Genomic DNA, 27,549 nt, shown 5'->3' with positions numbered 1-27,549 from the left:
AGACAAAATTTATATTGTAGGTCTTAAGTGGATAACATCAACCAGTGTGCAACACAATATTCTTCTCGAGCCTTAAAATCACCTCTAAAATCTATTAACTGTACTGGCCAAGCTGATAGAAAGGCCTCAGAGTACACACAAATACAGTGTTTGCATGGTGGGGTGAAGCTGGAAAGACTGGCCTATGGACAGAGATATGTCTCAGACTTGAAGCTGCTCAGAAAACAGAAATACCATAAAGGAAATCCATGAAATCCCAACAAATATTTATACAGCTAGTTCTTGACTTGCACATTCCCCAGAAGTGCTTTTCACAAAATGAATTATCTGAAATCAGGTTAAAAATCCAGTAATTCTGAGTTCAGTTTATTAATTAGAAGCACCAAGAGGAGCAGCTACTAGCAGGACTACCGCTGGCAGGAAGGAGCACCGCTCAAAACACCTCTCCTGTACTGCTGCAGGCTAGTTTTACTGGGTTGTCTTTGGCCTATTAAATAATAAATATTATGAAAAGGTTCAGTGTCACTTATCTTCCATCAGAGCCATCAGCTCAACCTATTTATCACACAAAGTGCCTTCATTCCTTAATTTAATGCTTACTCAACCACTCTGACAATAGCTGGAAGAGAGCATCCATTTGAAAGAACAAATTCAAACTATGCTGCATTCCAAAATGAAACTTATTCTGCCCTCAAACATCCATCTTATTTATCTTAATAAAACATCCATCTCTATTTATCTTAGAGGTCTTATTATTAATGTCTAATCTGGATTAATTTAAAGGGAAAGAGGTTACAAATGAGGTTAACTGTGATAAGGCCAATCAATCTTTTGACGTTGTGGTAATGCAATCTTGTTAAGAAATAAAACAACCTCTTTATGCTCTTGTTCCTCCCTTCTTTTTTTTAAACTTGGGAGCATTGGTGCCATGTTTTACCTTGACTTCTCTGCCCCACAGCTCTCACTGTGGGGATTCTCTACAGTGGGCTCAGGGTGGGGGTATAGTAGGGGGTATGAAGGCTGAATGTGCCACTCTCTAAATGAAGATGAAGTGTGCATTGTATAATAGCAATCTCTACTCCTTCACTGTTCCAAATTAAAAGAGATGAAGGCATCTCCCACATCAGCGGAGCCTCTGTCAGCAGCCCTCCTCTGAAAACTGAGTATACACAGATGCATGAGGGAGAAAAAGAAGAGGGAAGTCATTTAGAGGGGATGAAGGCTCATCTCCTGACATATCCTCAAGGCTGGGGAGTGAAACACAATTTCCTTTCCAGGGAAGTCTTCCAGCAACACTCAGCACTCCAGAGAGTGCACAGGTCTGCAGGTCAGCACTACCTGGACAAGAGGGCAAATTCTGCTAGCAAACCAATTTAACTGGCTGCACTGGACAGCTGCAAACAAACCATTGTCCTAAAACAGCCCAAAATCAACAAAAAAAACAACAGACCCAAAACAAAAGCTGGTTCCAAGAGATGCTGCCAGTCACATTCTAGCTGTTAACAGGAAATTAAGAATTAGGAATTGAGCATTAACTAGGAAAAAAATGGTTAAGCCTTTTTATCCATTTTCACTTTACAATAATAATTTTGGTATCAACAGTAAAAGTTATCATAAGGGTGAAGATTAATTCAGCTGCTCAGGTACAAAGATCTGTCTGACAAGGAGAAGCTTTAAAAGCAGAGAATCCCTTGATGTCTAAGTCTTGAATAACATTACCTGTATTTTTAGTAACTCCTCACTCACCCTTCTGTGTCACAGAATATCACTCATCCTTCTATATCACAGAATATGTGAAATATTTGAGGAGATCCTTGAAGATAATCAGTGCCCAGGTGTGGAATGGGATAGGCAGAAAAAAACCAACAGAGAGCAAGAAGAAAGGAAGACAGTTTTGTTCTGACTAAGCTGGATGCCACAGCAGTGCACACACTTTAGGCACACATAATCTTTGGCTCTGTTTTACTCCAGAGGCGGCACCAGCTCTTATCCTCACTGGTTTGTTCCCAATTATACGACCTCTGCCACACAGGAACTTTCCTTTTTTCCCTAGATAATTAAAGGTAGAAGGTGAAACTAATCAATGGAACCATAAAGCCATATGGTATTTTGGTCCTGGATGATAAGTTTATACTCTGAGAATCTGCAAATTAGCTGTGAAATTAAAAAAAAAAAGGGCATTTAAAAATAGATGAAGCAGAGATAAAAGCCTTGGAACACATTGTAAAAATTACAGATCCCCAGACCCATTAAAGTGAACTAAAAGCAAATGACAATGTGACTGGCTAGCAACTTTATCAAACTCAGTAAAAAGTCCATTTCTTTCTTTATCCAAACAAAGGTCTGCGATCATGAGCACCTCACAATGTCATATGTTATCTAGAAAGCCATACTGTGTCACCAGCTGATAAACATCATCAGGAGTCCAGTTTCCATCTCAAGGGAAACTTCTGGGACTATCTCTGGTTCATGACTGGGTCAGGTCACTAAAAGTTTTCACTGACCTGAACCCGATCCAAACCAAAGAATTGAAATTCCTGACCTGCTCACCCCAAGGAACAACTCTAATGAAAAACTGATACAGAATCATACAGTAGAGCAAGAGCATGACTGGAGAGCAGCATCTGTCTAAGACAACTTCAGAAGAGCACCTGCCTCTTTTTATCAGGAGATCCCCTGCATTACCATGGTACAGATTTGAAGTGAGTCTTCTTGTTGGGAAGCTATTCTGCTCATTTTATTGAGTTAGTCTAATAAAAGAATGTGTAACTGAACTGCATTTTTGGGATATTGATGGTAATTTGTTTGTAAAACCTCACTTCCTTAGTGTTTCTCCTTGAAATCAGTTCTTAAAGCAACCTGAAACCACTTACAACAACAGTGCTATTATTTTTCATTAAAATAGAGAGTGATCAAACTAAATTTCTGGCAAATTCTAGCTCTCTGTAATATAAATTCTAAGGCAGTCCTGCAATTTGGCATGCTGGCTGCTTCAACAGCTCTGTACTGTCACAGTAAGAACTTACTGAAATGCACTTTAATCTCACAGAGACTTAAAGTAGACACTGCACCCAAATGTGTAAAGAGTAGTTGGTTTTAAAAACAACACAGGAAAGATGACTCCAGCTGAAATGACACTGGAGCACCCATGAACAATTTTGGCATTGTCATACTGAAGGTGCTTCAAATATTGATTATGGGTAACATTTCTGTGGGTTTAGTCCCAAATTGGGAGACAAGTAGGTGGGGAGTGCAGGGAGGGAGAAGAGGTTTTTATTTGTTTGTTTAAATTCTGTCTCATAAATACATAGCTCAAGACTGTATAGAACATGCAAGTGCTACAAAATTAATCTCTGCTGATAGCCTATGGCACACCTCCACCCCTGCAGCAACATGCACGGATTTGCAGGGTAAGAACATTTCTACAGTAATTAAGAAAGTGCCTGTGTGGCAAAGCACAGCAGTGTGCAAAGAGCTGGGCAACTTCGAGCAGGCAATCAGCACACTAGGCACAGCCTGAGAGCAGGCAAAGGAAGTGCTGGACACATCAAACCACCGTGGCTAAAGAAGTCCTTTGCTGCTCTCCAGGAGGCAGCGCAAAGCACCATCCTGAGACTGAGGTGCAACACCTGGCTGATACTCATCACAAAAACAGTGCTTGGAAATAACAATTCTGTCCTCCTCCCTGCAGCTTCGAGGCATCTCCCCATTTCATCATAAGTTTTAGCCAGCTACTTCATATTACATAAATCACTGATAACCTAACTACATAACTAGATAAATCAGGAGCTGTACAATGGAGGCAGGACCAGGTGACCCTTCCAATCTGATGCATTCTGTGACCCTGTGATTCACCTTCACTGCTGAACTTGATGCAGAACTGTAAAATTACTAACACAACACACATATAACATGACATGAATGTATGAAATACATAAAATTCATAATGTGGTTTTACACAAAATACAGTATTAAATGTTACATACTTTTTTTTCTCTTTCTTTAATAATGTATTCTCCCTTTGACACAGAGTAGGGAAGTCAGGGAGCAGCCATGCCCACGAGGCGTATCTAAACGCTTGGTGACAGCACGCAGGACCCCTACTGCTTTACAAATACAACTTCAGCTGTGCAACAGTAAGAAATATCATCCTGCATCAGCAAGATTTGTTGAAATTTGTCAGTCTCTGCTTTTATCAATCCTTTGTGATGTGACCTCCAGTTAAATTTGAGCTTTTCCTGTTAAATGTTGCTCCTCTTTCAGTTCAGAAGTTTGTCTATGTTCCTTAATTGTCCATACTGAATCATCACCTTCCCAGGAACTGTTCAAATAACTGATTAGAATTGGCTTTCAAGTAGCTTGAGAATGTGTATTTATGACTCTGTGATCATTAGACTTGTTTTCTTAGGTCTGCCATACCAGGAACAGTGAAACAAAACCTCTAGGATGTTTGGCACTAATAATTTTTTAACAATTTATCATAGCTTTCCTCAGGGAAAGTTCAAAAATGTACTTGTAGCAGTAATATTTTTACCTGGTGCAAAGGCATGTGAGCAGCCTAAAATTTAGCATGGCTACTTAGCACATGCTACACATGTAAGTATGAAACAATACATAAAACTCCCTCACTCATTACTTGATATGAAAATACTTTTACTGGCTGTTCAACATACACAGTCCTCAAAAAGTCATCATTTTGGGATGAATCTGACTGCCACTTTCATTTCCAGCAGCAGGTCAGTGTTAATTTACTCATGGTTTCATCCATCATTTGTGATCAGAACCGTACTATTACTCATGAAGTGAATTCATTCTGGTGTTTATTTCACTGAAAGTCTTAAGAGCAGCCCACCTATCTATAGCACATATAATTTTTGGGGAATGGTTTCAGATCTGGAGTCATATAAACCACGGCTCAAAAGATGTAACTACAAATAACACCATGCAGATTTTAATTATTTTCATGGCATTCTCATCCTGGGATTTTGGAGGGGTTTGGAAGGGATGAGCAAGTGAAGGCTGAGTGAGGCCTACATTTTAGGCTACAAAAGCAGAGAGAAAACTACAACACAAAGAACAACACTTGCTATAAAGAAGACTAGAAAGGAATTATTTTTTTCAATGTCCTATAGAGGAAAAAAAACACAGCAGAATTTTCCTCGGTCTAGTTGTTAGGGTAGATTTTGGAAGAAGAAGAAAATTGGATAACACACTGTCAAGGCTTGGCAAATGAAAGGAAAAGGACAGTTATAGCCATAATAGAAGAGAAAGCAATGGAATGGAGAAAGGAAGATAGAATTCTGACGGTATCAACCTTTTTTTTTTAATAGTTAGCAAGTAATTAACAAAACTGTAAATTTAAGAATGTCAAGGGATTAAAGCTTTCTACAAAGAATAAAGAAATTTGCGTTCTCATCCTGGCTCTGACCTTCACTCACCCTGTACTTTAACTCTCCCTGCAAATAGTCTTACAATGGTAGCACTGTGTGCTGTGGTTTGTGGTATTAGTGCTTGAGAAAGCCTTCCAAATTTTCAGGAGAGGGAGATAAAATAATTTAAAAGGAAAAAAAGCAACACAAGTACTGTGAGACTACAGGAGGGGAAGGATCCAGCCAACATAATAAACATTTTAAAAAAATAAAACACAAAGCAAACAACAAACCCACAAAAAAAAGATTTCACATGTGTCTCTTGTTACTTCTTGCCACCAACTTATATCGCATAGATTTGTAGCACACTGCCTTGGGAAACAGTTCTCAGGACTATCTCTGCTTTTTCTGACAAATAAATTTAGTTTGCATTTACTGCTTTAACTGTAGTAGTCAGGAAAACAGTGACTGACTTTATAAAGCAAAACTTTAAGTTCATGTGGTTTTAATTATATTATATATATATATGTATATATGAGGAAGAAAAAAAGAACTGCTGTCAATTGAAATTCTTGTATTTGATACAACTGATAGGTACGGCTCTCAATGAAAGAACACCAATTGAATGAAAATGCTCCTTGAATTAAAATTCTTCTAGAAAAATGTGTACCATTATAGAATTCAACTCCTCCATCAATAATGATGAATGACAGCCTGAATAACAAAATCAAGTATGTTTATTTGGCCACTTAGTTCCACAGACACATGACAAATTCTGCTTGTCCTCACTGGAAAACACTGCCAATATTTTAAATCCCAGATTCTTGCTGCCAGAATATCCTCTGCTTTATAAAACATGACTGCAATAATTAGAAAAACATCTGTGGTGATCTCTTCAGACTGAGGGAGTCATCCCCTGAATTCACTGACTTGACTGGCTGCTGATTATTATGCTAAGAGTAGTTAAATAAACTTTAAAATACCACTCTCATTCAAGTGGTCTAACAGCACTGGACTGATGTTCAGCAGCAAAGAACAATGATCTTTAAATTCAAGTTTAAGATTTGATGCCAATTACCTCTTATGCTGTTTTTTTTATGTTATAAGCACTAAAACAAAAGGTTTAAGGAAAAATATTTTTACCTTCTAGTCCTTAAGTCTTGGAATTCACCACAGACAGGAAAGATACTGGGTAACACTGCAGCGTAGTAGCCAGATATTAAAATCCTGCTGAAGCCATCTATTTAATCCCTTTATTTTTAATGAATAACAATTAAAAGAGCATGAGCCCACATGATGAATACCTGTTCATAACCCCTCCTGAAGCAGAAGGAATCAGACTCAATATTTAGTTGGAAGTTTCACATTTCAGGATGAAATACATGATTATTAATCATCTAAATGTTTATTTACAACACATCAAGATACCACCTCCCTTTTCCTTCAGTGATGGGGAAATACCTCACTTCTCTCCAGTTCCGATTGTATAACTCACTTGTGGAAAGAAACAGTCATTTGTACTCAAACTTGACCTGTCTCATGATTTCTCCAATGCACATCTTTCTCTATTGCTTTACTCTTATAAAGCCCAAATCCACAACTGAATTCAGAAACAATTACTAAGAAATAAACAGGACAGTTTTACCCTTGCTACCCAACCTCTTTATCTAGAAATCTCAGCTCGTACACTTACATTCCTCATCAAAAGCTGTGGAAAATCTGGCAAACAAGCTGTCAGCTACCACCATCCCAATATGCAGATACACCAAGGTTTTCTATCCCAGAACTTTTCCTTGAACAGTTCAGCACATCACTAATTGAAAGTAAATAAAGGTTTTAATGATTCAAGCCTGTATAAACCTATTGCAATTCAAAAGCTAGAAGTCTCTTAAGGATAAAAAACACTTGCATAAAATCACTGCAGTAGAGCACAATCAATCCCTCTATCTCCATTTGTTTGCTTTAGCACTTTACAAGGTTCCCTCAATTCTCAGGTCCAGATCAATCATTTGTTAAAGAAAGAAATGAACAGGCTCGGGTACCTCAGCAGAATACTGATAAGAAACAGTGTCAGCTCATTGTAACTGAGGACAAAAGCCAACTTAGAGATTTTTTTTTTTTTTCCTCTTCACATCCTTGGTAGAAGACTTTAGAAAATCTACCACCAAGGTGAACAAGACAGAAAAAAGAAGTTTCCTAGCAACTCATTTATGCTTCTTATCTGGTTTTTATTGAATATCTCTGCTTTGAATGGATTTGTTGGGTTGTCATATGTCATAGATTGACAACATATTTTTCTTTTAATCTATTTTCAGCATTATTGGTTGAACATTTACTCAAGACGCCACCACTGTAAACCTTCTGATTTAGCTTAATTAGGTCAAGGAATGTGTGAGGGAGGTACAAGTTCATCGCAAGCAAAGGACTAAAGTAAAAACAATATTAAGAAAGAGAAACTTACTTGTATTACAATTGCTTTTAGTGCTGAAACTAAAGGACAAGCATATTTTAAGTTAAGAGAGCTGTAAATAAGCACAGGTCCTTCATCACTACAGTAAGGGGAGAAAATGTTATTCCCATGATTAAACATCTTAACTGCTTTCATTTACATTTATTTCCTTTATGCCAGTGACCTCACTCTGACATCTGCACCCAGTTAAACCCCAATGCCATCAGTAACTCTCCAGCATTCACTAAACAGTGCTTTCAGCCACATTTACAGATCAGCTACAAAAAACATGCAAAGGGAAACAGCACTATAAATAGTTGGGAGTCTGATGTGGGGTCAAATACTATCTGACTGGTACTGAAAGGTGTTTTTACTCTGAAATTGATAAAGGGAATTATCTAGGAAATGGTGTAATACACACTGAAAGTCACTGAAATTTCATCCAGGGGCAATGCTTAAACAGAAGCTTTACTGGTAGCACTTTACTCTCTCTGGCACACATTGCTTAATGTCTTATCTCCATTCACTCCTTGCCACTACAGTTTATTGCCCCAGTCAAAGGTAACAAAATACTTTGGCTTTCCACTGGAATCTAACGAGTGTTTCTCCAGCCTTTCCCAATGAAGCCACATGGAAGTTTCACGGGAACACTGATTGGTATGCGCTAATTCTCTCCCACATTACAAAGACAAGTCATATGCTTTTGGAGGAAGATGTGCTATTTTCAGACATGCCAAGTGACTGTGATTATACTTGAAGACACAAGAGTAACATAAGAAATATGATTTCTACCAGTTAACAAATTTCCCCAGGTCCTGGTTTCCCAGCAAATGTTCTTTTTCTGATCATAGGGGATGGTAGTTAAACCTTTCCTGAAAAAATAGCCAAAGAGTACAGGCAGGGGTATCATACCAAGACAAGTTGCTTGCTACTTCTACCAATATTCTTATTCCTGTCTCTACAGCAATGAGGGCTAACAGAGTGCTGCTATCCAAGAGCTGCATCTCTGAGCCTCATCTCTGTAAAATGACATCTGTGCTCTACAGAAACATCTTTACTTTTGCTCAGTCTTCTCCCAAGCAGACTCTGTGCAGCAGATCACACACAGAAGTGACTCAGCAATGCTCTGGGGTTCTCTGCCCTCAGATGGTGAACATGTCCTGGCTCAGCTTCTCAGCATCCATGAGGAACCCTCCAGGTAATTAAGTAGCCTAATGTTTCACCCTAGGTATTAGGCTAGTTTTCTTAAGAGATTCTGCCTATATTAACTGAATTTAGCTTCATTTTCTATCAGGATGTAACAGCTGCAGGAAAAAGCCTTCAGACCACTTTAAACTGTTTCCTACAGCCTGACCTCCCTTTTCTTTCTTCCTCCCTTCTTTTCACAGTCTCATTCCATTTTTCTGACAGCTCTGTATCTCTTTCTTACAATTATTAATTTTTTTTTAAAGCAGTAAACTATTAAATATAAAAATTAATTTTAAAAATTAATTTTAAAGTATCCATTGTTCTATGCACACACACAGAGTCACTACCTGTACATCAAAAGTGTGTGACAAATGGAAAGGGAGCTGGCTCTGGAACCTCAGCATAAGCAATAAGCAGCTGCAAGAGCTTTCCACCTCACTGAGCTCCTGGTGCTGAAGCTAATACCTCCTGGCTGAGTTATGGGCACAAGAAGATTCACCTGCCACAGATGGGCTGAATTTGTGTCTCATCCAAAGAAAACCAAAAGCCAATCCCTACACTAGAAAGCACAGCTTCTAACCCATGACAGCATTCCTTGGGAGTTAAGGTTTCTGCCCCTTTGAATTTAAGGCTGAATGACACATTTTCCAAATCTCTGTTCATCATAAAGACACCTGTGCATTGCCAGCAGTGCACGACACAGATTTACAGAATTGTCACAAATGTGAGTTTTTGATTATTCATATATTGATTTCCTGCTTCCTCAAACTGAAGCACAGGGAATCCAAACTTCTGTGCAGAAAACAAAAGACATCAAGCCAGTGCATGTGAAGAGCAGCTAGCAGTTTTTAAATAAAATTTAAATTTAAAAAGGGGCAAAATTTTGATGCTGGGGCAAAAGGATAGATTGAACATCTCAGAAGTAGGCATGTACATTATATATATATGTATGTATAAATGCACACATATGTACTGGACTTTTCTGTGATATCACTGTATTCACAGATTTACATTTTAGCTCATTTATGAGTAAGTTCTGGCTACCTATGACTAATGGAACGAGATTAACGCACTTTGCATCTGGAGCATTGCTCTGTAGAGGAAGCTGGCATCTTCATGCACTGGGGGCTCAGCTTCTGTGCACGAATGCCTCTACAGCCCTTTTTGTCCAAAAATATGGTTTCTTTGTCGTATGAAGATCAGTGAATCTTTAGAGCAGATGTTTGCTTATGCAAACAGAAACCAAGGCATTATCCAGCCACCTGCTTTTGTTAGAAAAATGGATGTGTAGGCCCGAAAACTCGTATGAGCTCTGAACCCTCTGTTTTTCAAAAACGTTGCTATATCCCAATGTCACTGACTACATGTCCTGAAGGTCACAGTCTCAAAGTCAAGAAACAAGGACAACTTTCCATGATTGAATGTTCTTCAGTCAGCTTTACAAGCACTGCATTTGTGGCTCAGTGCAGCTTTACTGGACATTATCCAGACAAGTCAGTTCTTTCTCCAAGGTTATAGATAATAACAAGGAGCTACCGATAAATCAACCAAACAAGCTTCAAGAAATTTAAAGTAAACAAATTGATAAGTTGTGTCAGCATTGATGTTATTGGTTCAGGTAATACCCTCTTCCCAGACTCCTTACTTCCTATCATTAGAAAAGCACTGTATATTCAGTGTATAACAACCAGGGCTGCTACACTGCCCTTTCCTTTTCTATAGAGGCTTATAAGATTAATGAGAAAAAAAAACAAACTAAAAATCAGTAGATCAAGCGAATTAGACAACATGAGCAAGTCAAACACATTCAGTGTCTTCCACTCCTACTGTCAGACCAAGCCACTGAGAAAGCTGACTTTCACAGCCAAATTAATATGAAGTTTAAAAAAAGCCTTTGTCCTGGTAATGGACATTAATTGATTGGATAGATAATTTAGTGGAAATTATTGGCCTATAAAGGTGTGCAGAGAAGAAAGACCAATGCTTAGCCTAGCTAAAGAGCAGTAGCGGTGTTGGGGTTTTTTCTTAATCTTCCTAGTTTGGGATGGTGTTCACACTTGCCTATTTAGGAATGATCCTCTTTGCTTGTAACCTACGCTCTACTGACAGAGATAAGCTCAATTCTCTTTATTTTGTCCATTTCATTATTCCCTTAGAATTTCATTCACTATAAACATTTTTTATTTGACTTAAAGAAACAATACAACTATTAAGTTGCATTTATCAGATTTCCAAGCAAAGACAGTCTTAGATACCCAAATCTAGAAAAGTGCAGTTGAAACAGGAAACATGAATTTATCTTAGTGAAGAATATACACATTTTGTGATGGGGAGAGAGACAAGAAACACAGCCTTAACAGAAGAACAACAGTTGCTCACTCCTTGAAACAGTGACCTGACAAATAATAACAAAGCTTAAAACCACCACTGGAGGTCAGGGAACTTAGAAACTTAAGGCTTTCCTTCATCTTCACTCCAAATTTCCGTTTCATGGATATTCTCACCATTTCTCCTCCATTTCTCTCTGCTCCTGTCAGTAGCCAGTTTCTGTGCTCTGCAGTAACAAGAGCTCTGTTGATTGTCCTCCAGTGCCTGCCTGTTCAGCATTGCTGCCCCTTGATCGGTGCCCCCTGGTGTTGTACCCTCAGAGCAATTAGCCAGTCTGCTAATTTCACTTTCCTCTGAGGAATGCATTTTATGGAGGAGAATCACTGGCTCTTACAACACAAGATGTGGCAGCTTTGCTACATCCCAAACCAGCATCACCACCTGCTCCACCAGTGCTGTGCAGCTCAGTGTGAAGGGATATTAGGAGCTGGTACAAAGTGCTGCCAAAGCAATTTGGACTGAGCCCAGTTTTCAGGCCTTAAAATTTCCTGCAAATCTGTCCTCTTTCTGAAAATCTGAAAGCTACAATTTTGGTCTTCTCTAGCTTCTGCTTTGCTGAAGAGAACTGCATGTGCTGCTTGGAAAGTGGGGTGGTGAGACCCAGAAAGGGATGTGGATGACAGCACCAGATGTGATGAGACAATTGCCCAGGTTCCCACTTCACCCCTGGACTCAAATTCTGGACACCCTGAGCTATTAACAGAAAAGAGGGATTAGTTGCACCTTCCTAGTCTTTGCTCTATCACCACCCTGTTCTTAACATGTCTGGAAGATACTTTCTCCAAGACATCAAACACACAGCACACCAACACTGTGGAAGACTCCACTTTTCAATCTGTTCTGCAGCATTCAGGCCCAAGACATCAGACTACTCACCCCAAGACTACTTCTGCTCAGGAGGAGTTTTACCCACGCATTCTTTAAACCACAAACCTCACAAGCCGCTGGACAATTTTCTGAAGCCTCTGCAGTATTGTAATTGGAAATTACACCTCAAAAAAACAGCTCTGAGGGTCACAAGTGTAAAGTCTTGGTGTGGAAGCATTAGCTCATTAACACACCACTGTATTGAACCACTACCACTGATTGGAGCAACAACCAATTGCACTCCTTTCAGCTGCAACTCCAAACTGACTGGAATTGCTGCCTTTCCTTTAACCTAGTTATTTACTAAAGATGGACTGACTTTTCCATATGTTTCATTTAAATTCTCTGAGTTAATCCCAGTGTCTTGGATAATCAAGCCTTTACCTGAGTCATACATACAAGTTCACCTTCTGAAAAGAGCAACAGTGCCTCAGAACAGCCATTAATGCTGTACATTTGGTAGATACCAACCCCCTCCTTTCTCTCCACCCATTGCATGCAAACACACACACTCCATGAAAGCATAGAGTTAGAAAAAGAAATGTCTTTTACTCTTGATTAAACCAGACAACAAGTAACCAACGGGGGAAAAAACCTTGATATATTGTAGCCGAGACTGAAATAATTAAGCAGTCTACCTACTGAAAAAGAGACACCATCAAGTTGCCACACTGTGGCAGCTACAGGACAACGGCAGAGTACACACAAGCTCTTCCAATGAGCCAGGCTCAAATTGTTCTGAAAACACACAGAGGACACAATCAGGCATTTCCGCTCAGCTAATAACCTTTAAAGACAGGTTACACTCAAACCCAATACATTTCAGATGTATTTTTGGATAATAAATCGAATTGATTTTTCCTTTTATAGGACAAACAAGAAGTTTGGGGTGATTTTCCACTTCTTATCACGATTTCTTTGCAATGTAAATACAGTTTGAAATTTTGCAAGGAGATGTCTGCTTCTAATCCGGTGTTTCCCCTCAGAAAGTGCCAATTCATCAAAACTGAAGTGAGCAGAAACATACTGATTGAAAATAGATAACACACGCTCCTTCCATTGATATTGCAGCAACACATTAAAGACTCTAGTCCAGCCAAATTACATGCCTGTGAGAAAGTCACTTAAATTCAATTTCTTCTTCTTCAAATGTATAAAAAAAGAATTACTGACAGCTTCATTAGCAGGTTTCTGAACTATGCTAATGAGCATAACTACATAAAAGATTTAGGTAAACGTTAAAAATTAGCCATATATTTTAATGCACTGCATTATGGATTTCAGAGTGAATCAAACATTCCCATGGGACAGGAAAGGGACACATTCCTTGCTTACTACACTCCTTGTTAACAATTTAATATACTGGATAACATACCACTTAGATCTAGAGCCTTCAGACCAATACCAACAACACTTTTCTGGAACACAAAAAAATATTGCCAGTAACAAGCCAGGAAATTGAGTCCTTCATCAGTAATGTCCCTACACAGAAAAAATTCTCAGTCTTTTAATAATAATGAAATATTTTATGACTTCAGTTAATACAGATCCATTTGAAATACCAAAAGTACAAGAGAGTCTTTAAATGAGCATCTTTAGAAGGATAACTCTCCGCAGTCAATAAGGCCACATGTAGATTCCCATGAAAAATGAACTGCTGTAACTGTCAAGCACAGCAAAGGAAGTGATCTGTCTCATGGAACTGCTCTACATCACCCCAAAAGAGAGATCGACAACACAACTGCTGAAACCATACTCCACCCACAAGTTTAGGAGATCCACTCCACTACAAGTTTAGGAGATCTCCAGGCATAAGGAATGACTCAGAGAAGAAATACAAACACACAAAGAGAAAGAAAAACAAATAATCTGAGTTTCTAAGCATATGATCTTAGCCAGCCCTGCAACAGAATCCCAGAAACACCAACAGCTTGATTCAAATTCCACTGGAGTCAATGGAGAAGCTCCCTTTAACCTCAATAGTCTCTAATTTAGGCTCGTACTGAATTTTCTGCTCCCCAAGTTTTGTGTCATTCCTAAGCACTAATGTTGCAAACACTTGTCCAAGACCCACAGGCTACACAAGTTGAATAAAAAGTCCAGTTCTAAGACAGTAGGAATTCATGCTCTGGGTTTCACAAGTCATCTCCTTGTGTGACTTCTCACATAACATAAGTCACATCTAGAAAAGTTGGAAGAAGCCCTCACAGAATTTCAAGCTCCTTCCAACCATGTTTTTCAGCTGATGCCTCTGTATTTTGCAAAAAGTGATTCAAAGTGCCCAGGCACAGACATTTGCATACACCACCTCAGGCAACAGCAGCTGGTGAGCATTTCAGTCACACTGCTGATTTCTATTTAAAAAATTTGACAGCAAAGGGGTTTGTTATACATTTATTTAATCAATCAATAGTGGGCATTCAGATACTGAAGCTGTCAAACAGAAGACATAAATAGAAGTGTAACTGCACTTCATTATAAGGTCTCATCAGACTTATTGATGCTATTTGAATGAGTGAATGCACTTCCCTCAGTATCCTGGTAACAGCAGCTCGAAAATATATTCTTTAATTTGAGATAAGCTTTTCCCACACAGGAAACATTTCACCTTGGAAGAAGGTAATGAACTTAAAAATGGATTCTGCCAGACTGTCTAAAGAAAGGTACAGTAAGCTCTTAGGTGTTTGCAGCATTTTAAAGTCTGGATGCAATTCCAGTTACAGTATCTCCACCACAATGGGAGACTGTCACCATGAAAGCTTTGTGTGGGATTGCACAATGTGCTCAGTAGATCCAATACAACTACACACAGACAGCAATGCATTTTGAGGATTTAGCGACAACTCTGGAAAAAATATCTGAAGTGGTCTGGAACTTTCCACACATAAACGGGGTTTTAATACTTCCAACCCAAATAAAAAATAGTTAAATTATTTTTAATCATCATGCAGTATTTTATTTAATAAATTGATGTAAACACCAAATTAAATTCTCTGCCAATGAATTAAATTGAAACAAATGAAAATACTTTGATGAAGGAAAGTTGGATAAGTCATTCAGGACAAATATTCAGGCTGAAAAATTAAAACTGAGCAATGGATTTTGGTGGGCTATTAAAGGCTTAATTAATTGTCTAGTCGAAAAGTATACAATACTAAAACCATATGTAGTTCTGAAAAAAAATTAAGGAAAAGGAAAGTGTAAAAGTCAGTAACGTTTTCATTAAAAACAAATCCTTCCCATATAAACAGAACGAAACATTTACAACTAAACCACACAACACAGCATTTCCATCTGCACCTGTGGTCCTGATACAAGTGCTGAGAGTAGTGTCTTACTCCCTATATGAAGAAAAAAAAAAACCTAAAAATGAAAATAAACTAATGTAAACCTTGAGTGCTGCATATTTAATTCAGATAAGAATTTGACTTTAAATGCCATGGGAAAGGTCTCATTTTGGAGATAGCTGTTTTCAAAAGGGACTGCTTGGCCTTGAGGAGATGGCACAAAATTAAGCTTATCAAATGCTCCAGCAGGAGATGGTGGCTCCTACCTCCATGCACAGTCTCTGAAGTTCATTTCTTCAAAAGTGAGAATGCCAGAGTTATCATATGTTGCAAACCCATTGTCCCTTCCCATCAGCTCACAGAGGTGAAGTTACAGGATAGAAGTAGCCTCCTAGATTGCACTGACAGCTTTTATAATGACCAGGATTTAAAATGACAGGGTTTCTGGTGCTCCATAAACACAGCTCCTTAATACATACTATCTGTTGATATTGGTCAAAAACTTGATTAGACACAAATGCTGTTACCATAATGTTAAGGGTGATGCAAATAAAAATAAAAGTAAGAAGTCCTTCATATTTTTTTGTGGTTTTACTTCTGAATTTTTTTTTTTTTGCTGGGTTTCTCCACAAGAGGTTTAAAATCCCCATAAGTTAACATTCTTGATCAGGGAGGACATCTACCAAGAAAGCTGCATTTATCAAACTAATGGCAGAACATTTTTAAGTTTAATGCGTATCTATCTATGCTTGTTAAAATAATTACCTGGTCTTCTTACCACTTAATTGATCATTTACTCCTCAACAGGGATATTAAGAGTTATGAGAGCCAACACTATGAAAAAGAGTCTCAGAAGATAAACCCTCTTTTTTCAGGCCTTAAGCTTCTCTCTGAGCAAAATAGATCAGAACATCACCATTAAGGGAACAAATTTTGCCACCTCTATCTATTGAGAGATTTCTTCTCTGTTGTTTTTTAGCAGCAATTACCCACATTACAGAGTGATTCAAGTAAGACAATTTCCAGTGGTTTTTGTACTAAACACCTTTTGTTTAGCACAAATACTCTGCTGTGGCCACAAGCAAAACATTAGACTTAATCCAAAGTGATACACAAAAAGAATGAAGGAGCTGAGCTACCAGCTTTGCTTTTTCAACCTTTATACCTTCATTTCTGACCTGTTCACTGGAGAGAAAATTCACATTAGAAGGAAGTGAATGAAAGGATGAACTGCCAAGGCACAAACAGAATCCAAAAGCAACAGCCCCTTGCTCCCCTCAGGAAGAGCAGAGGGGACAGCCAGAAGGAGAGATGTGCTGCTGAGGTATGTGTGGCTCTTTGGATCAGGTGTCAGCTGGGGGATGGTGCCAGGAGCTGCATCTCAACACTCTAGATGTGTGACAGAAGAGCAGTAGTATCTGGATAGGGCTAAGCCAAGCAAGACTTCTAAGCTGTACATAAACACTGAGATGCTCACCAGGCTCCTCTGCCCAAATACCCACTCGGGGAGGAAGAAACCATCATTTAATTCATGCTAATTCTTTCTAATTTTTCTGTCTCTTGAATATAGTCAATCCACCCTCTATTTCAGAGAAAAGTCATCATAAAGCAAGTACAATTTAGCACAGAAAAGTATATATGTTGCATTTTGGGTTTGTTTTTTTGGTTGTTTATTCTTTCTAATGTCTCCCAAAAGGAAGAGGAAACACTAGCCCCTTCAGTAGCTATTGGAAATGATCCATAACAGCCATGAACTGCTAAAAAGATAATCAGCTCAAAAAACTACCAGATTTAGCAAGACCTGAATTTGGGCAGTTGGCCTTGGCTGTCCACAGTTCACAGATAATTCATTCTGTGCTCACAGGCTTTGTAACACAAAACTACACAGCTGACCTGTAATCCCTATTTCTGACTTCCATATATCCTCTATATCCTCATCTTCCATGTATCTTCATCCATCCTCTTCTAGCAAAATAACTGCCTGTAAAAGATCTGCCTCTTGATGAAAAACAGCCTAAATCACACTCATGTTCTCAGCATTTTATGTCAGGATACAGGATACTCAAAAACAACAAAAAAAATGCTTTTATAACTACCACATCTGGGGCATAGGCAAAGGAGGAAACCAATGGTAATACTGGGAAATTCTCTTTCCTTTGGAATAAAAATCCTATGTTCCAACTGAAACAGCTACTGTAAATGAGCCATTCCTCCACTTAGGTTCTCTGGCAGGTTCCTGTACCCACTGAAAAATATGCAGAATATTAACTTTTCTTTAAATAAAATGTCCTGGAATGGAAATTCCTCACTTCACTTCTGTACAACAGAAACATGTTCAAAGGGAAACACCACCTGTTCCTAGCAGATAGTAAATCAGCATTGAAAAGGATCACCTGTACTGGAAACCCCTTAGCTCTACCACTAAGAAGTAAATCAGCAGTGTAAGTCACAAGGAAGCCTGATTTAGCCCTATTACTCTAGGATCATGCCTGTAGTGCACACTACTGCTTGTCCATTCTCTTACACTGGTGCCCATTCATCAGACTTCCAATAAGTGTGCCAAGCCTGCAGCACAGCAAGAGGAGCTTGGCTGTAAACTACTGTATTTACATATATTAATGGCTCTTGCTGAAGAACTTCAGTACCTGATACACTAACGCACTTCAGGATTTCCTTAGAAATACCTGCAGTTATTTTTCTTGTCAACTTTTTTTCCTTTGATCTTTTGAGGAAGCCTATGGAATCAAAATTGAGATTGATGCAATCACTGCTCTCATGCTTGATCTTCATCTGTAATACCATCTGACAGTCATATGTGCAACAAAAATTGAAAGTAACCATGAACGATGTAAACATCATCAATCTTTAATGAGGCCTTAATATGTGGAGCTTGTACTTGTCTGTGAGTCAGAGGCCATATCCCTTTTCCACCAATCTCCAGCCCACGGTGAGTTACAATACTGTGAATTTTTTTCACTGCTATCAAAGCTGCAATAAGGAAGGACAGATGCTTCTGCACTTAAGGCACTTTTACTTTATTAAAAGCCTTTCTAATGTGAAAAACGCTCACACAGTCACTCTTGTGGCAGCTGCATTACCATTATTTTCACCACTCCAAGTACAAAATGAGATTATGGAGGGGGGTCAAGAGCTGGATTTAAATCCAATTCTGCAGCTTCTGAATGTGTGTTAATGTAATATTGTGGGATTTGGAGGTACAGACCTCAATATCTTAATCTACGGCTTTTTCAAACATCTGGGTCATTGGCAATGTCACTGGTGCTTTTATTCTAACTAAATCAAAGGGATAATCAGAAATATAATCCCTGAACAGCTAGTTGCCTGTAAGTCACCAAAAATACACTTACAGCAATGAACCTGTCTTTCTGTGGAAGGCCTTGGTACAGCAGCTTGTATTAACCCTTTCAAAATAAGGGATGCACTGTTGAAAGCAGAAGCTGATGTTTTCACATCTATTTGAATGCCTTTCTAAGAACAAGGACTAGAGACCAAAAACAGTAGCCAGCCTCAAACTACCACAATAAACACCTGCCAAGACTGAATTCTGTAAAGGCAGAGAATTCTTAAAAAAAAATCAAATATGATTGCACATCTGATTCAGACACTGAAATGAAGGGCTGAGCCTGGGCTTGCCAAAATGCAGCAGCCACAGCTGAAACCCCAGCTGTGGCTATAAAACAGCCTGTGCTTGGCACCTGTGGGCTCCCTGCCAACTGCACATGTCCCACGTATAAACCCTGCACCTGGGTTCATTCTACAGAGCATTTGAACAACAAGCAGGCAGCAGGAACAGAGCTCTCTGCTTAGCAAAGTTCTTCTCCTGCCTTGCTTTGATAACATCCTTTAACAAAGGATACTTCTGCATTATATCTGGGCGGAGGGACGCTTTCCTACCTGACTAGGAAGACTATCGGCACCATCACTGGGTTCTACGTCCAGAGACAGGCACAGAGTGGGAAAAGCACATCAGTTCAATTATAATTGAGTTGTGGGACTGACTATAAGATGAATCACTCAACCACTGCAGACCTGAGTGTTTGCGCAAATACTTCTAAAAGAAGCAAGCTCACCATACGAATGCAAAAAAAGCTGAACTTCCTAATGTCAGCTAACCCACAAAACCCTGATGATTTCTACGAACATGCAAAAATCCCTCCTTGACCTATCTCAAAAGAACACCAAGTATGTTCCAAAGAGTAAACAAGTACTTCTGGTTCCTTCCTCCTTTTTACTGCACCTGGTTTTCATCCACTATTCCGCGCCAGAGACTGGTGGAAAGAATAGTCAGTCAGCCTTCACTGTTCATGTAATTCTCTATCATCTTTTCCCTCACTCTTCTTCCCTGTCTTTGCTCTTTGCTCTGTACCTCCATTTCTTTTGGAGGACACGCTCTCAGCTACTCTCTGAGCCCTAACCAGTTCTGTTAATTATTTCAAGACTCCATAGAAGTGGAAGGAACAGGCCATAAACAACAACAGCTCCACCAGGGCAATAGAGCCATGCTATGGCTCTGTGGTTGAGCAGTGATGGACCACACCAGGCACTCAGCCTGTTCCTGCTCTGTACAGGAACAGGCAACTGAGAAAGCAGCAGCAACAGACACATTGCCATTTCTGTTTCAATCCATTCTGTTTTCCATCTCCACTTCTGGGTCTTGGCAAACATGCCTCACTGAGTACATTACTCAAAGAAAGATCAAGTACCCTGCCTTATAAATAGTGCTATCATGTTTTACGCTCCTATCTCCATTTCATGATTTTATATCAGCCTAGACTCTGTGGTCCCTATGGTACAATGGGGTGCCTATAGAAACGTTCGTGTCTTTCCCACATAAAGTTAAAATTGATTCAATACTGTATTTGTACAAATAGTACTTTCTGATATGCATTCTTTTGCATTAGTCCACATTCTATCTCACCACCAAAGATTCCACTGTGGTTTTTATTTTTCACATTCCCAGTGAAACCAAGGCAGAGGTAGACCCTTAGAATTCATACTGTATAAGGGCCTTACACTAAGATGGTTTTCAAGGCCTCACATCTCTGTTCACTCTCTTCAGACTGAAATGATATTAGCAGTTATGATTGACATCATTGCCCCTTCTAATATTCTTCTGTTGTGAGACAATATTATCAAAATGGCACTAATCTAAAATCTGAAATGTACCAACCCATAGAATTTTATACAAATCTCTGCATTGCCACGGTCTCTCCCAAAATACAGGGGAGATAACATGTTGAAGTGCTCTGAGTGCCCAAAATAATAGAAATCAAAGGACAAAATTATCCCTAGAAGGAGGGAAACAAAAACTAGACCCCACTCCTTCAGTTTGGTCTAATCAGAAACATGAAAATGAACCATAACAGAGTAATACACAAAACCTATGAAATCATGCAAGCGGTCCTATAGCAACACTGTACATCATTAGTACAGCCCTGATACAGCAGTGTGCTTGTTAATTGTTAGTCCCATCATTTGTCACCTTCTTAACACTGCAGATAACAATGAACTGCTTGGATTGGGAGAATGCAATTCCATTCCTACAGAATTAAAGTGGTTTGGTAACAGCTTCCTGAATGGTTTTGTCTTCTTTTCCTTTGGTTTATGGCAAAGGTCATCAAACCCTTGATGCTAAAATTTCTGTACAGATCACTTTTCCTCCCATTAAAAATTTCCAATTTAAGCCATATGCACCCTTTCCTTTCAGGAAACAGGAATGAAAGGGCTGGAAATTAAAATCTCAATATTCCATTTATCTTATTTTAACTTAATAACAAGGCTTAGGCATAATATAATCTCTCCTGTCTACCTTTGATTGGCTTCATATGATACAAACCAAACAGAACTCACTAAAAATCTCTTGCCAATTCAATAGGCCCCTTGTTACTTACTAACTGAGCATATTGTTGCAACTAAATATTTAAATAAGAAATTATTCAATGTTTGTACAATCTGAAGATATCAATCCAGAAAGAAATCCTGCGATGACAGGCAACTTTTTTTTTTTTTTGAGAGATTGATTGCCCTTCTGTTCAAATTGTTAACATTTTATCAAGAACTGTTTTAACAATGGACTTGCAAAGCCTGCACCACAACTTGAAATGCATTGCAGCCTTTACTTTCTTAGGAGAAAATCCTTGAAGTTTTGCCTTCTGCAAAGTTGGTCTCGAGAAACTTTTCAGTGTGTGCTTCACTGTCTCACAGTCATTGCTAATGAACCATTCTGTTCCAGCTCAAATTCTACAAAAGAGCTATTCAGGAGGCACAGAACACTGTGCCTTCCATTGGCATGTCTTGAAAGTTTGGTGGGGTTTTTTTTTTTTTTTCAGAGAAAAATAAAGTTATTTAATCAATATATGTTATCAGAGACTAATTATGGATTTTAGGTGTCCCTTCCACTTCTGGAGGACATAAAGGGAAACACACCTTCCCCAGCTGACCACTGTGGCCAGCAAGGCATTAAGTGAAAACAGAAACTTATCTTCTTAAGGGCACTAAATAGAAAACTAAAGTTAACATTAAATGCATGGCATGTTAGGGAAAATTAAAAGCCTGCCTGATTCTCCTTTTTAAAGGATCACAGAAGTTGAAAGGACATCAGGAGAGCATTCATTTTAATCAGCTCCTGTGCTCAGATCATGGAATCTTATGGGCTTGGTATGGACCTTAAAGTTCATTTTGTACCAATCCCCCTGCCATGGGCAGGAACACCTTCCACTAGACTGGGTTGCTCAAGGCCTTATCCAACCTGGTCTTGAGCACTTCCAGGGTTGGGGCATCCACAGCTTCCCTGGGCAACCTGTTCCAGTGTCTCACCACCCCCACAGTAAAGAATTTCTTCCTGCAACTTACTTCCCCTTAGCATACCAGTGCTGACTGCTGAGCCCTGACCCCTCAGCTCCATTCAGCCCCGCATCTGCCATCCTCTCAACCGTCTCTATTGTCGAATAGTCCCAATACAGAAGATTACAAACCTGTATTCATTTTCTCTCAAGGTGAACAAATTTAATTTCCTTCATGCATAACCCAGCACTCACATATGAATGAAATATCTCTATAAAGAACCAGAGATTTCAGTTTAGACTCTTATGTCCACCCACCAGCAGAAATGATGAGAAGTACAACTTGTACATCTATACTCTGTCACACAGATCTTTTTATCTCTAGACACTTCTGCATTGTAATTTTCATCTCCAGAATCCTGCTTATCAGCCTGCCCAATATTTCAAATAAAAGATTTCTTGTATTAAAGTCAGGCAAAGTTTAAAAAAAAACCAACCAGAAAATGTGGGGGGAGTTATCCCAATAGGTCTCTTTTGTGTAGCACAATGAAAGTGTAACTCTGGAATGCCTTCCACCTACTCCATCACATGTTTGAGTGGCAGCTGCTCCAGTAAAACAATAGCAGCTATGCAGATGCTGATGCCAGACAATGGCTTGACACACCGAACCACAGTTCAGCACAGTTACATTGTGCTCAAAATCTGATTGAAGTGATAATATTGGAGTGACAGTAGGAACGCTTTTATCTCCTTTTCTTACTGTGTTTCTACATAACTTTACTACATTACCTAAGTTAAAACTGACTGACCATCCTAAACTGTTGTAATAAAAAAGAGGGGGGTTTGCACAACATCTTTCCTTGCATTTTAGATCTCTTTAATGTAGATTTTCAAACTTCCTCACCCAAGTGGGCCTCTATTTTCAAATTGGTGCTTAAATACCTTTTATTACTTAGCTTTCTGAGACCCCAGAAGGCATCATGAATTTCAGATGATGGACTTGACTGGGCAGAAAATACATGCATTTAGAGAAAAGAAACCCAGCAAAACCTGTTACACCTCTGCGTAATGTCCCCCTCTAAATCTCTGTACTACCATTAATTGAGTCTCTTAAGACTAAAACTTTAAGGAGATCTGTCTGTATGTGTATATGTAGTTATTTATTGCTCCAAGTAGCAAAGAAATTACACATTCACTATATTAAAAAAAAATCAGCATTCAACAGCAAGAGCACTAAATACTAAAAAAACTTTTAAATATGTAGGTTTATATACAATGTTTCTGTTGAATTTAGATCTTCTGATTAGAATTATCTGTTTACATTTTCATAGAAAAGTTAATCTGGAATATTGAGTTACACAAGTCTCAAATGCCATTTAATAATTATGATGAAAAATCAACCAAAGATACAGTGACTTGACTTTCCTGAAGAACCCTGTATTTTGGCAGAAAAAGTCTTTTTTTCTTCTAATTTCTCAAATTCAAGAATTTTTTTGGTTTTGTTTTTCCATGTCTTGTTTTTTCCCTTATTTTGCTTTAAGGTCAAATAATTAGCTTTTTTTCTGGCCTTGAAAGTTGATTTTTTTTTTTTAACGTAACAGTTCTATTCTGCCTACTCAGTAACAACAGGGCTTTGAATTTATGACCTTCAAAAAACCTGGCACAAATTAAACCACAAAGCTTTCCCTGACAAAGATAATTAAAGAGGGGGACCCATATGCTCAAAGGAATTGAGATCCTAAGCTACTACCATAACTAAAGGAATTTTAAAAACAGATAGAAGTTAGCAATTATGAGCCTACTTATCCTTTTAATCACTGATGAAGGGAAAAGAAATGAAGTTATTTACCTGATTATTGATGTCAGCCAGTGCTAGAATTATGACCCAGGTCTCCTGACATTCCTTCCAAACACACTGCATTTCAATACTACTTTTTCATCTCCATTTATGAAAAAACATATACAGATTAAAATAGTTAGAGACACTTGTATCCATGTTCTGCTTGATACATGAAGATCCTGGGAAGGATAAATTATGATATACATAATATACCATTGTACAAGGCTGGACCGAGATTTTTAAAGCTTGAGCTAGCAGGGAGGTACAGCTTGGCTAGGTCCTGCTGGAGTTACTATGATCTGACTGTTAGAACAACAAAAATCTAAGCCTCAAATATAACTTTTTGTTGCCTCAGAGCTCCCAGGTTCATTTACCATCAGATCTGGCCACAGGTTCCAATTGTTCAGTATTTACTGAACAATTTACCTGGCTTTGGTGCTGAGAAAAATTGCAGAAAGGAGATCATGGGGGGAAGGGTTGGTTATTGATGCTATTTTTCATTCTTACTTGTTGGAAAAAAACCCTAGAATTATTCCTAGGAACTTTTAAGGGTACTTATTGTAAAAGAAAAAGGCAAGCAAGCAGCTGGTGAAGCGTTTGCTTTACAGGCTTGTAAAACTATTGCAAATATTTCAATGACCTGGAAAATAAAACTTTTACTGATATGGACATTTCTAACAGCAGAAAAACCAGCACTGCTCTCTAGGTTTGTAAAAAGCAAGCTGGTACAACACCAGGCTCTGTTCCCCACACCACAAGACTGAGCTCCACATGTAGTGTCTCGTCACATACATTTGGAATGCACCATATGGCAAAAGCAGCTTAGTTGTGGAGCTGGACTGCCCTTTTCTTCTCCTTCTCTAACACACAGACACATTTTTCTCTTCTTTTTCCCTGTTATTTGTGGAAAGACATTACAATCCTCACACTACAGCATTCTTCACAGCAAGAATCCTGTCTGCTTGCAAACGTCAACTGCTCTGTTAGCACAAAGAGGAAAAATGCAATACCATCTGACTGGTTAAATAAATAAATGCCTTTTCCACAATTGTAAGTCATTCATTCCATGTGAAACTGCAGAGACCATCCTTCTGCTTGATTTATGATACTCTGTTAGCCACAGAATTACTTAGTAAAATCAGTTTGGCTTGATGTAAAATTCTGTCTCTTCACCAGGAGTAAAAAAATAATGTAAGCCCCACAAAAAGAAGACATTAATTTAGGAATAGTTGAGCTATCATGGACTTATCAAAATAAAGCTAGAGACATAAATCAATTCTACCGCCCGGACAAAGATAAATCAATAAAACTCAGAAAGACATTATTGATTCTGTAGCCATCACTCAAAGGCTCTTCATTTGATTCCTCAGCCATCTGTTTAATTGAAATGATAATTCTGATAACTTCTGGTGGGCCCTCTGCATGTTGACTTTGATACAATGTTATTCAATCAAATACAGACGGCTATGACCTCCTGTCAGTGAGAACCCTAAATGTGTTATCCACATGGATTAGCTTGGATAGATACATTTTGTTTAAAACAAGATGCTTTTGTCTAAACTTTTTCTTACATGACGCTGAGCAGGCAAGTCTTTTGTTCAAACCAGCCTCTAATTTCAGCTAATTTTAACCCTTCAACTTGCCAGTAGCTGGAGTAAAATAAACAGTTAAAAAGAGTGTTTGGCATCCGTCCTTCAAATATCCTTCCTATCTTAATTTCTGCACAGGGAATCATTTGCTTGTATCTTCTCCTTGGGTTGTACCTATTCGGCATAAAGACAGAAGCAGAGAAGCTGTAAAAAGTGTCTTCAGTACAGACATTTAGATGTTTTTGTGGATTTATTACTCAAAATCTAACAGAATGAATAATACTATTCATCTGCAAGCTAAGATGGCGATGCATTAGGATGTGTGCATTAATTATATAAACCTAAGAAAAAACACTATACAAAATTATGCAGTGACTCTATAATGACAATCTATAACCAATATTAAATTATTTCCTCTCTTTAGAGAGGTTCCTTGTCAAGTATTAAAATAAAGACTCAGTTCTTTTCTATGGCAACATACAGGGGAATTATTTTCCGGTTTGCTCAAAAAGCAAGACAAAGTTCCTGGTGCACTATAGAATCTTACTCCTCCATCATTAAGCAAAATGCGCTGTACTGCACTGCAGGAAGAAAGCAGCAACATATTGTACACCCTTCTTCTGGTGCTATAATTAGACAGCAGAACAAAAATGCACATCAGAATCTGAGGAGAGCGACTGAAAGTTGTTAAGCTGTCAAGCACATTTGGCACAAGCTTTACCCACCACAGTTAACTTCCTCCTGAACTAGAAGAGCTCAATCACATAAAATAATATACACTATAATTAAAACAGAAAGGTCAAAATTTGCAATTCTGCTATGCTGTTTTTATCATGCTGTAAGAACAATAAAAAATCAGGGCTACACTGGCCTGAAAACCAAAGAAAATAAGTATATAATAAATCTAAAGGAGTTAGCATCATAATATTTATGTTACTTTCCCTATTGGAACCATGCTATATTCTTGTATTACACCTGCACTGGGAACTACAGAATGATGTAAAGCAATGCTAAGTTCTAGATTAATAGAATACATAGAAACAGAATATTTGATAATGTAGATGGTATCTTATTTCCAAATAAAAGATCTAACCTAAGTAAAAATTAAGTATTGAATGTCCAGCTATAAAATGCTCTGTACCCAAAATTGTACCCTGGCAGCATCCTTCTAAAAGGAATGGAATTTGTGCTTCCATATTATGATGCAGCAGAAATAAGTGGGAAAATTTTTCAAATATAGACATTTGCTTTAAGAAATAACTTCTGAGCATGAGGAAGGACACAGTGGTGAGCTCTGGAAGCAGCTGCCTGCCCCTCCACCAGGAGGGCTCATCTCAGAAAGCACTTAGCTCTGCCTTCAACGGGTCAGTGCCTGCCTGAGCAGGCTTGCAGAGAACATCCTGGAATTCTCCCATGCTTCAGATTCTCCATGAAGCATGCAAGCACCTGCTGTCTGTCAAACAATGAATTCCTTGTATCTGGACTGAGCAACCCAGAAAACCGTGAAGCAGAAAGCTGTACGGAGCAAGGGGAATTGTGGATCACTCTTCAGAGGGCAGGAGAACCTTTTTGACCAAAAGTCAACTTCAGACTTTTATTTGGTTGCAGGCTTGTCATTCCTACTCAGGAGGGAGTTATAGTAAAATTACAGCTCTGCCTTCTCCCAGATCATTGCTAAGGACAATATATTCCTTCCATGAAAACATGAAGGAAAGAATCCACATGAGCCTTAGGACTTCTACTTCTGTCTGAGCAGCAAATTGGCTCCA

The sequence above is a fragment of the Coloeus monedula genome (assembly GCF_965178545.1).
Source record: "Coloeus monedula genome assembly, chromosome: 10".
NCBI lineage: Eukaryota > Metazoa > Chordata > Aves > Passeriformes > Corvidae > Coloeus > Coloeus monedula.
Note: the sequence above shows the minus strand (reverse complement) of the source record.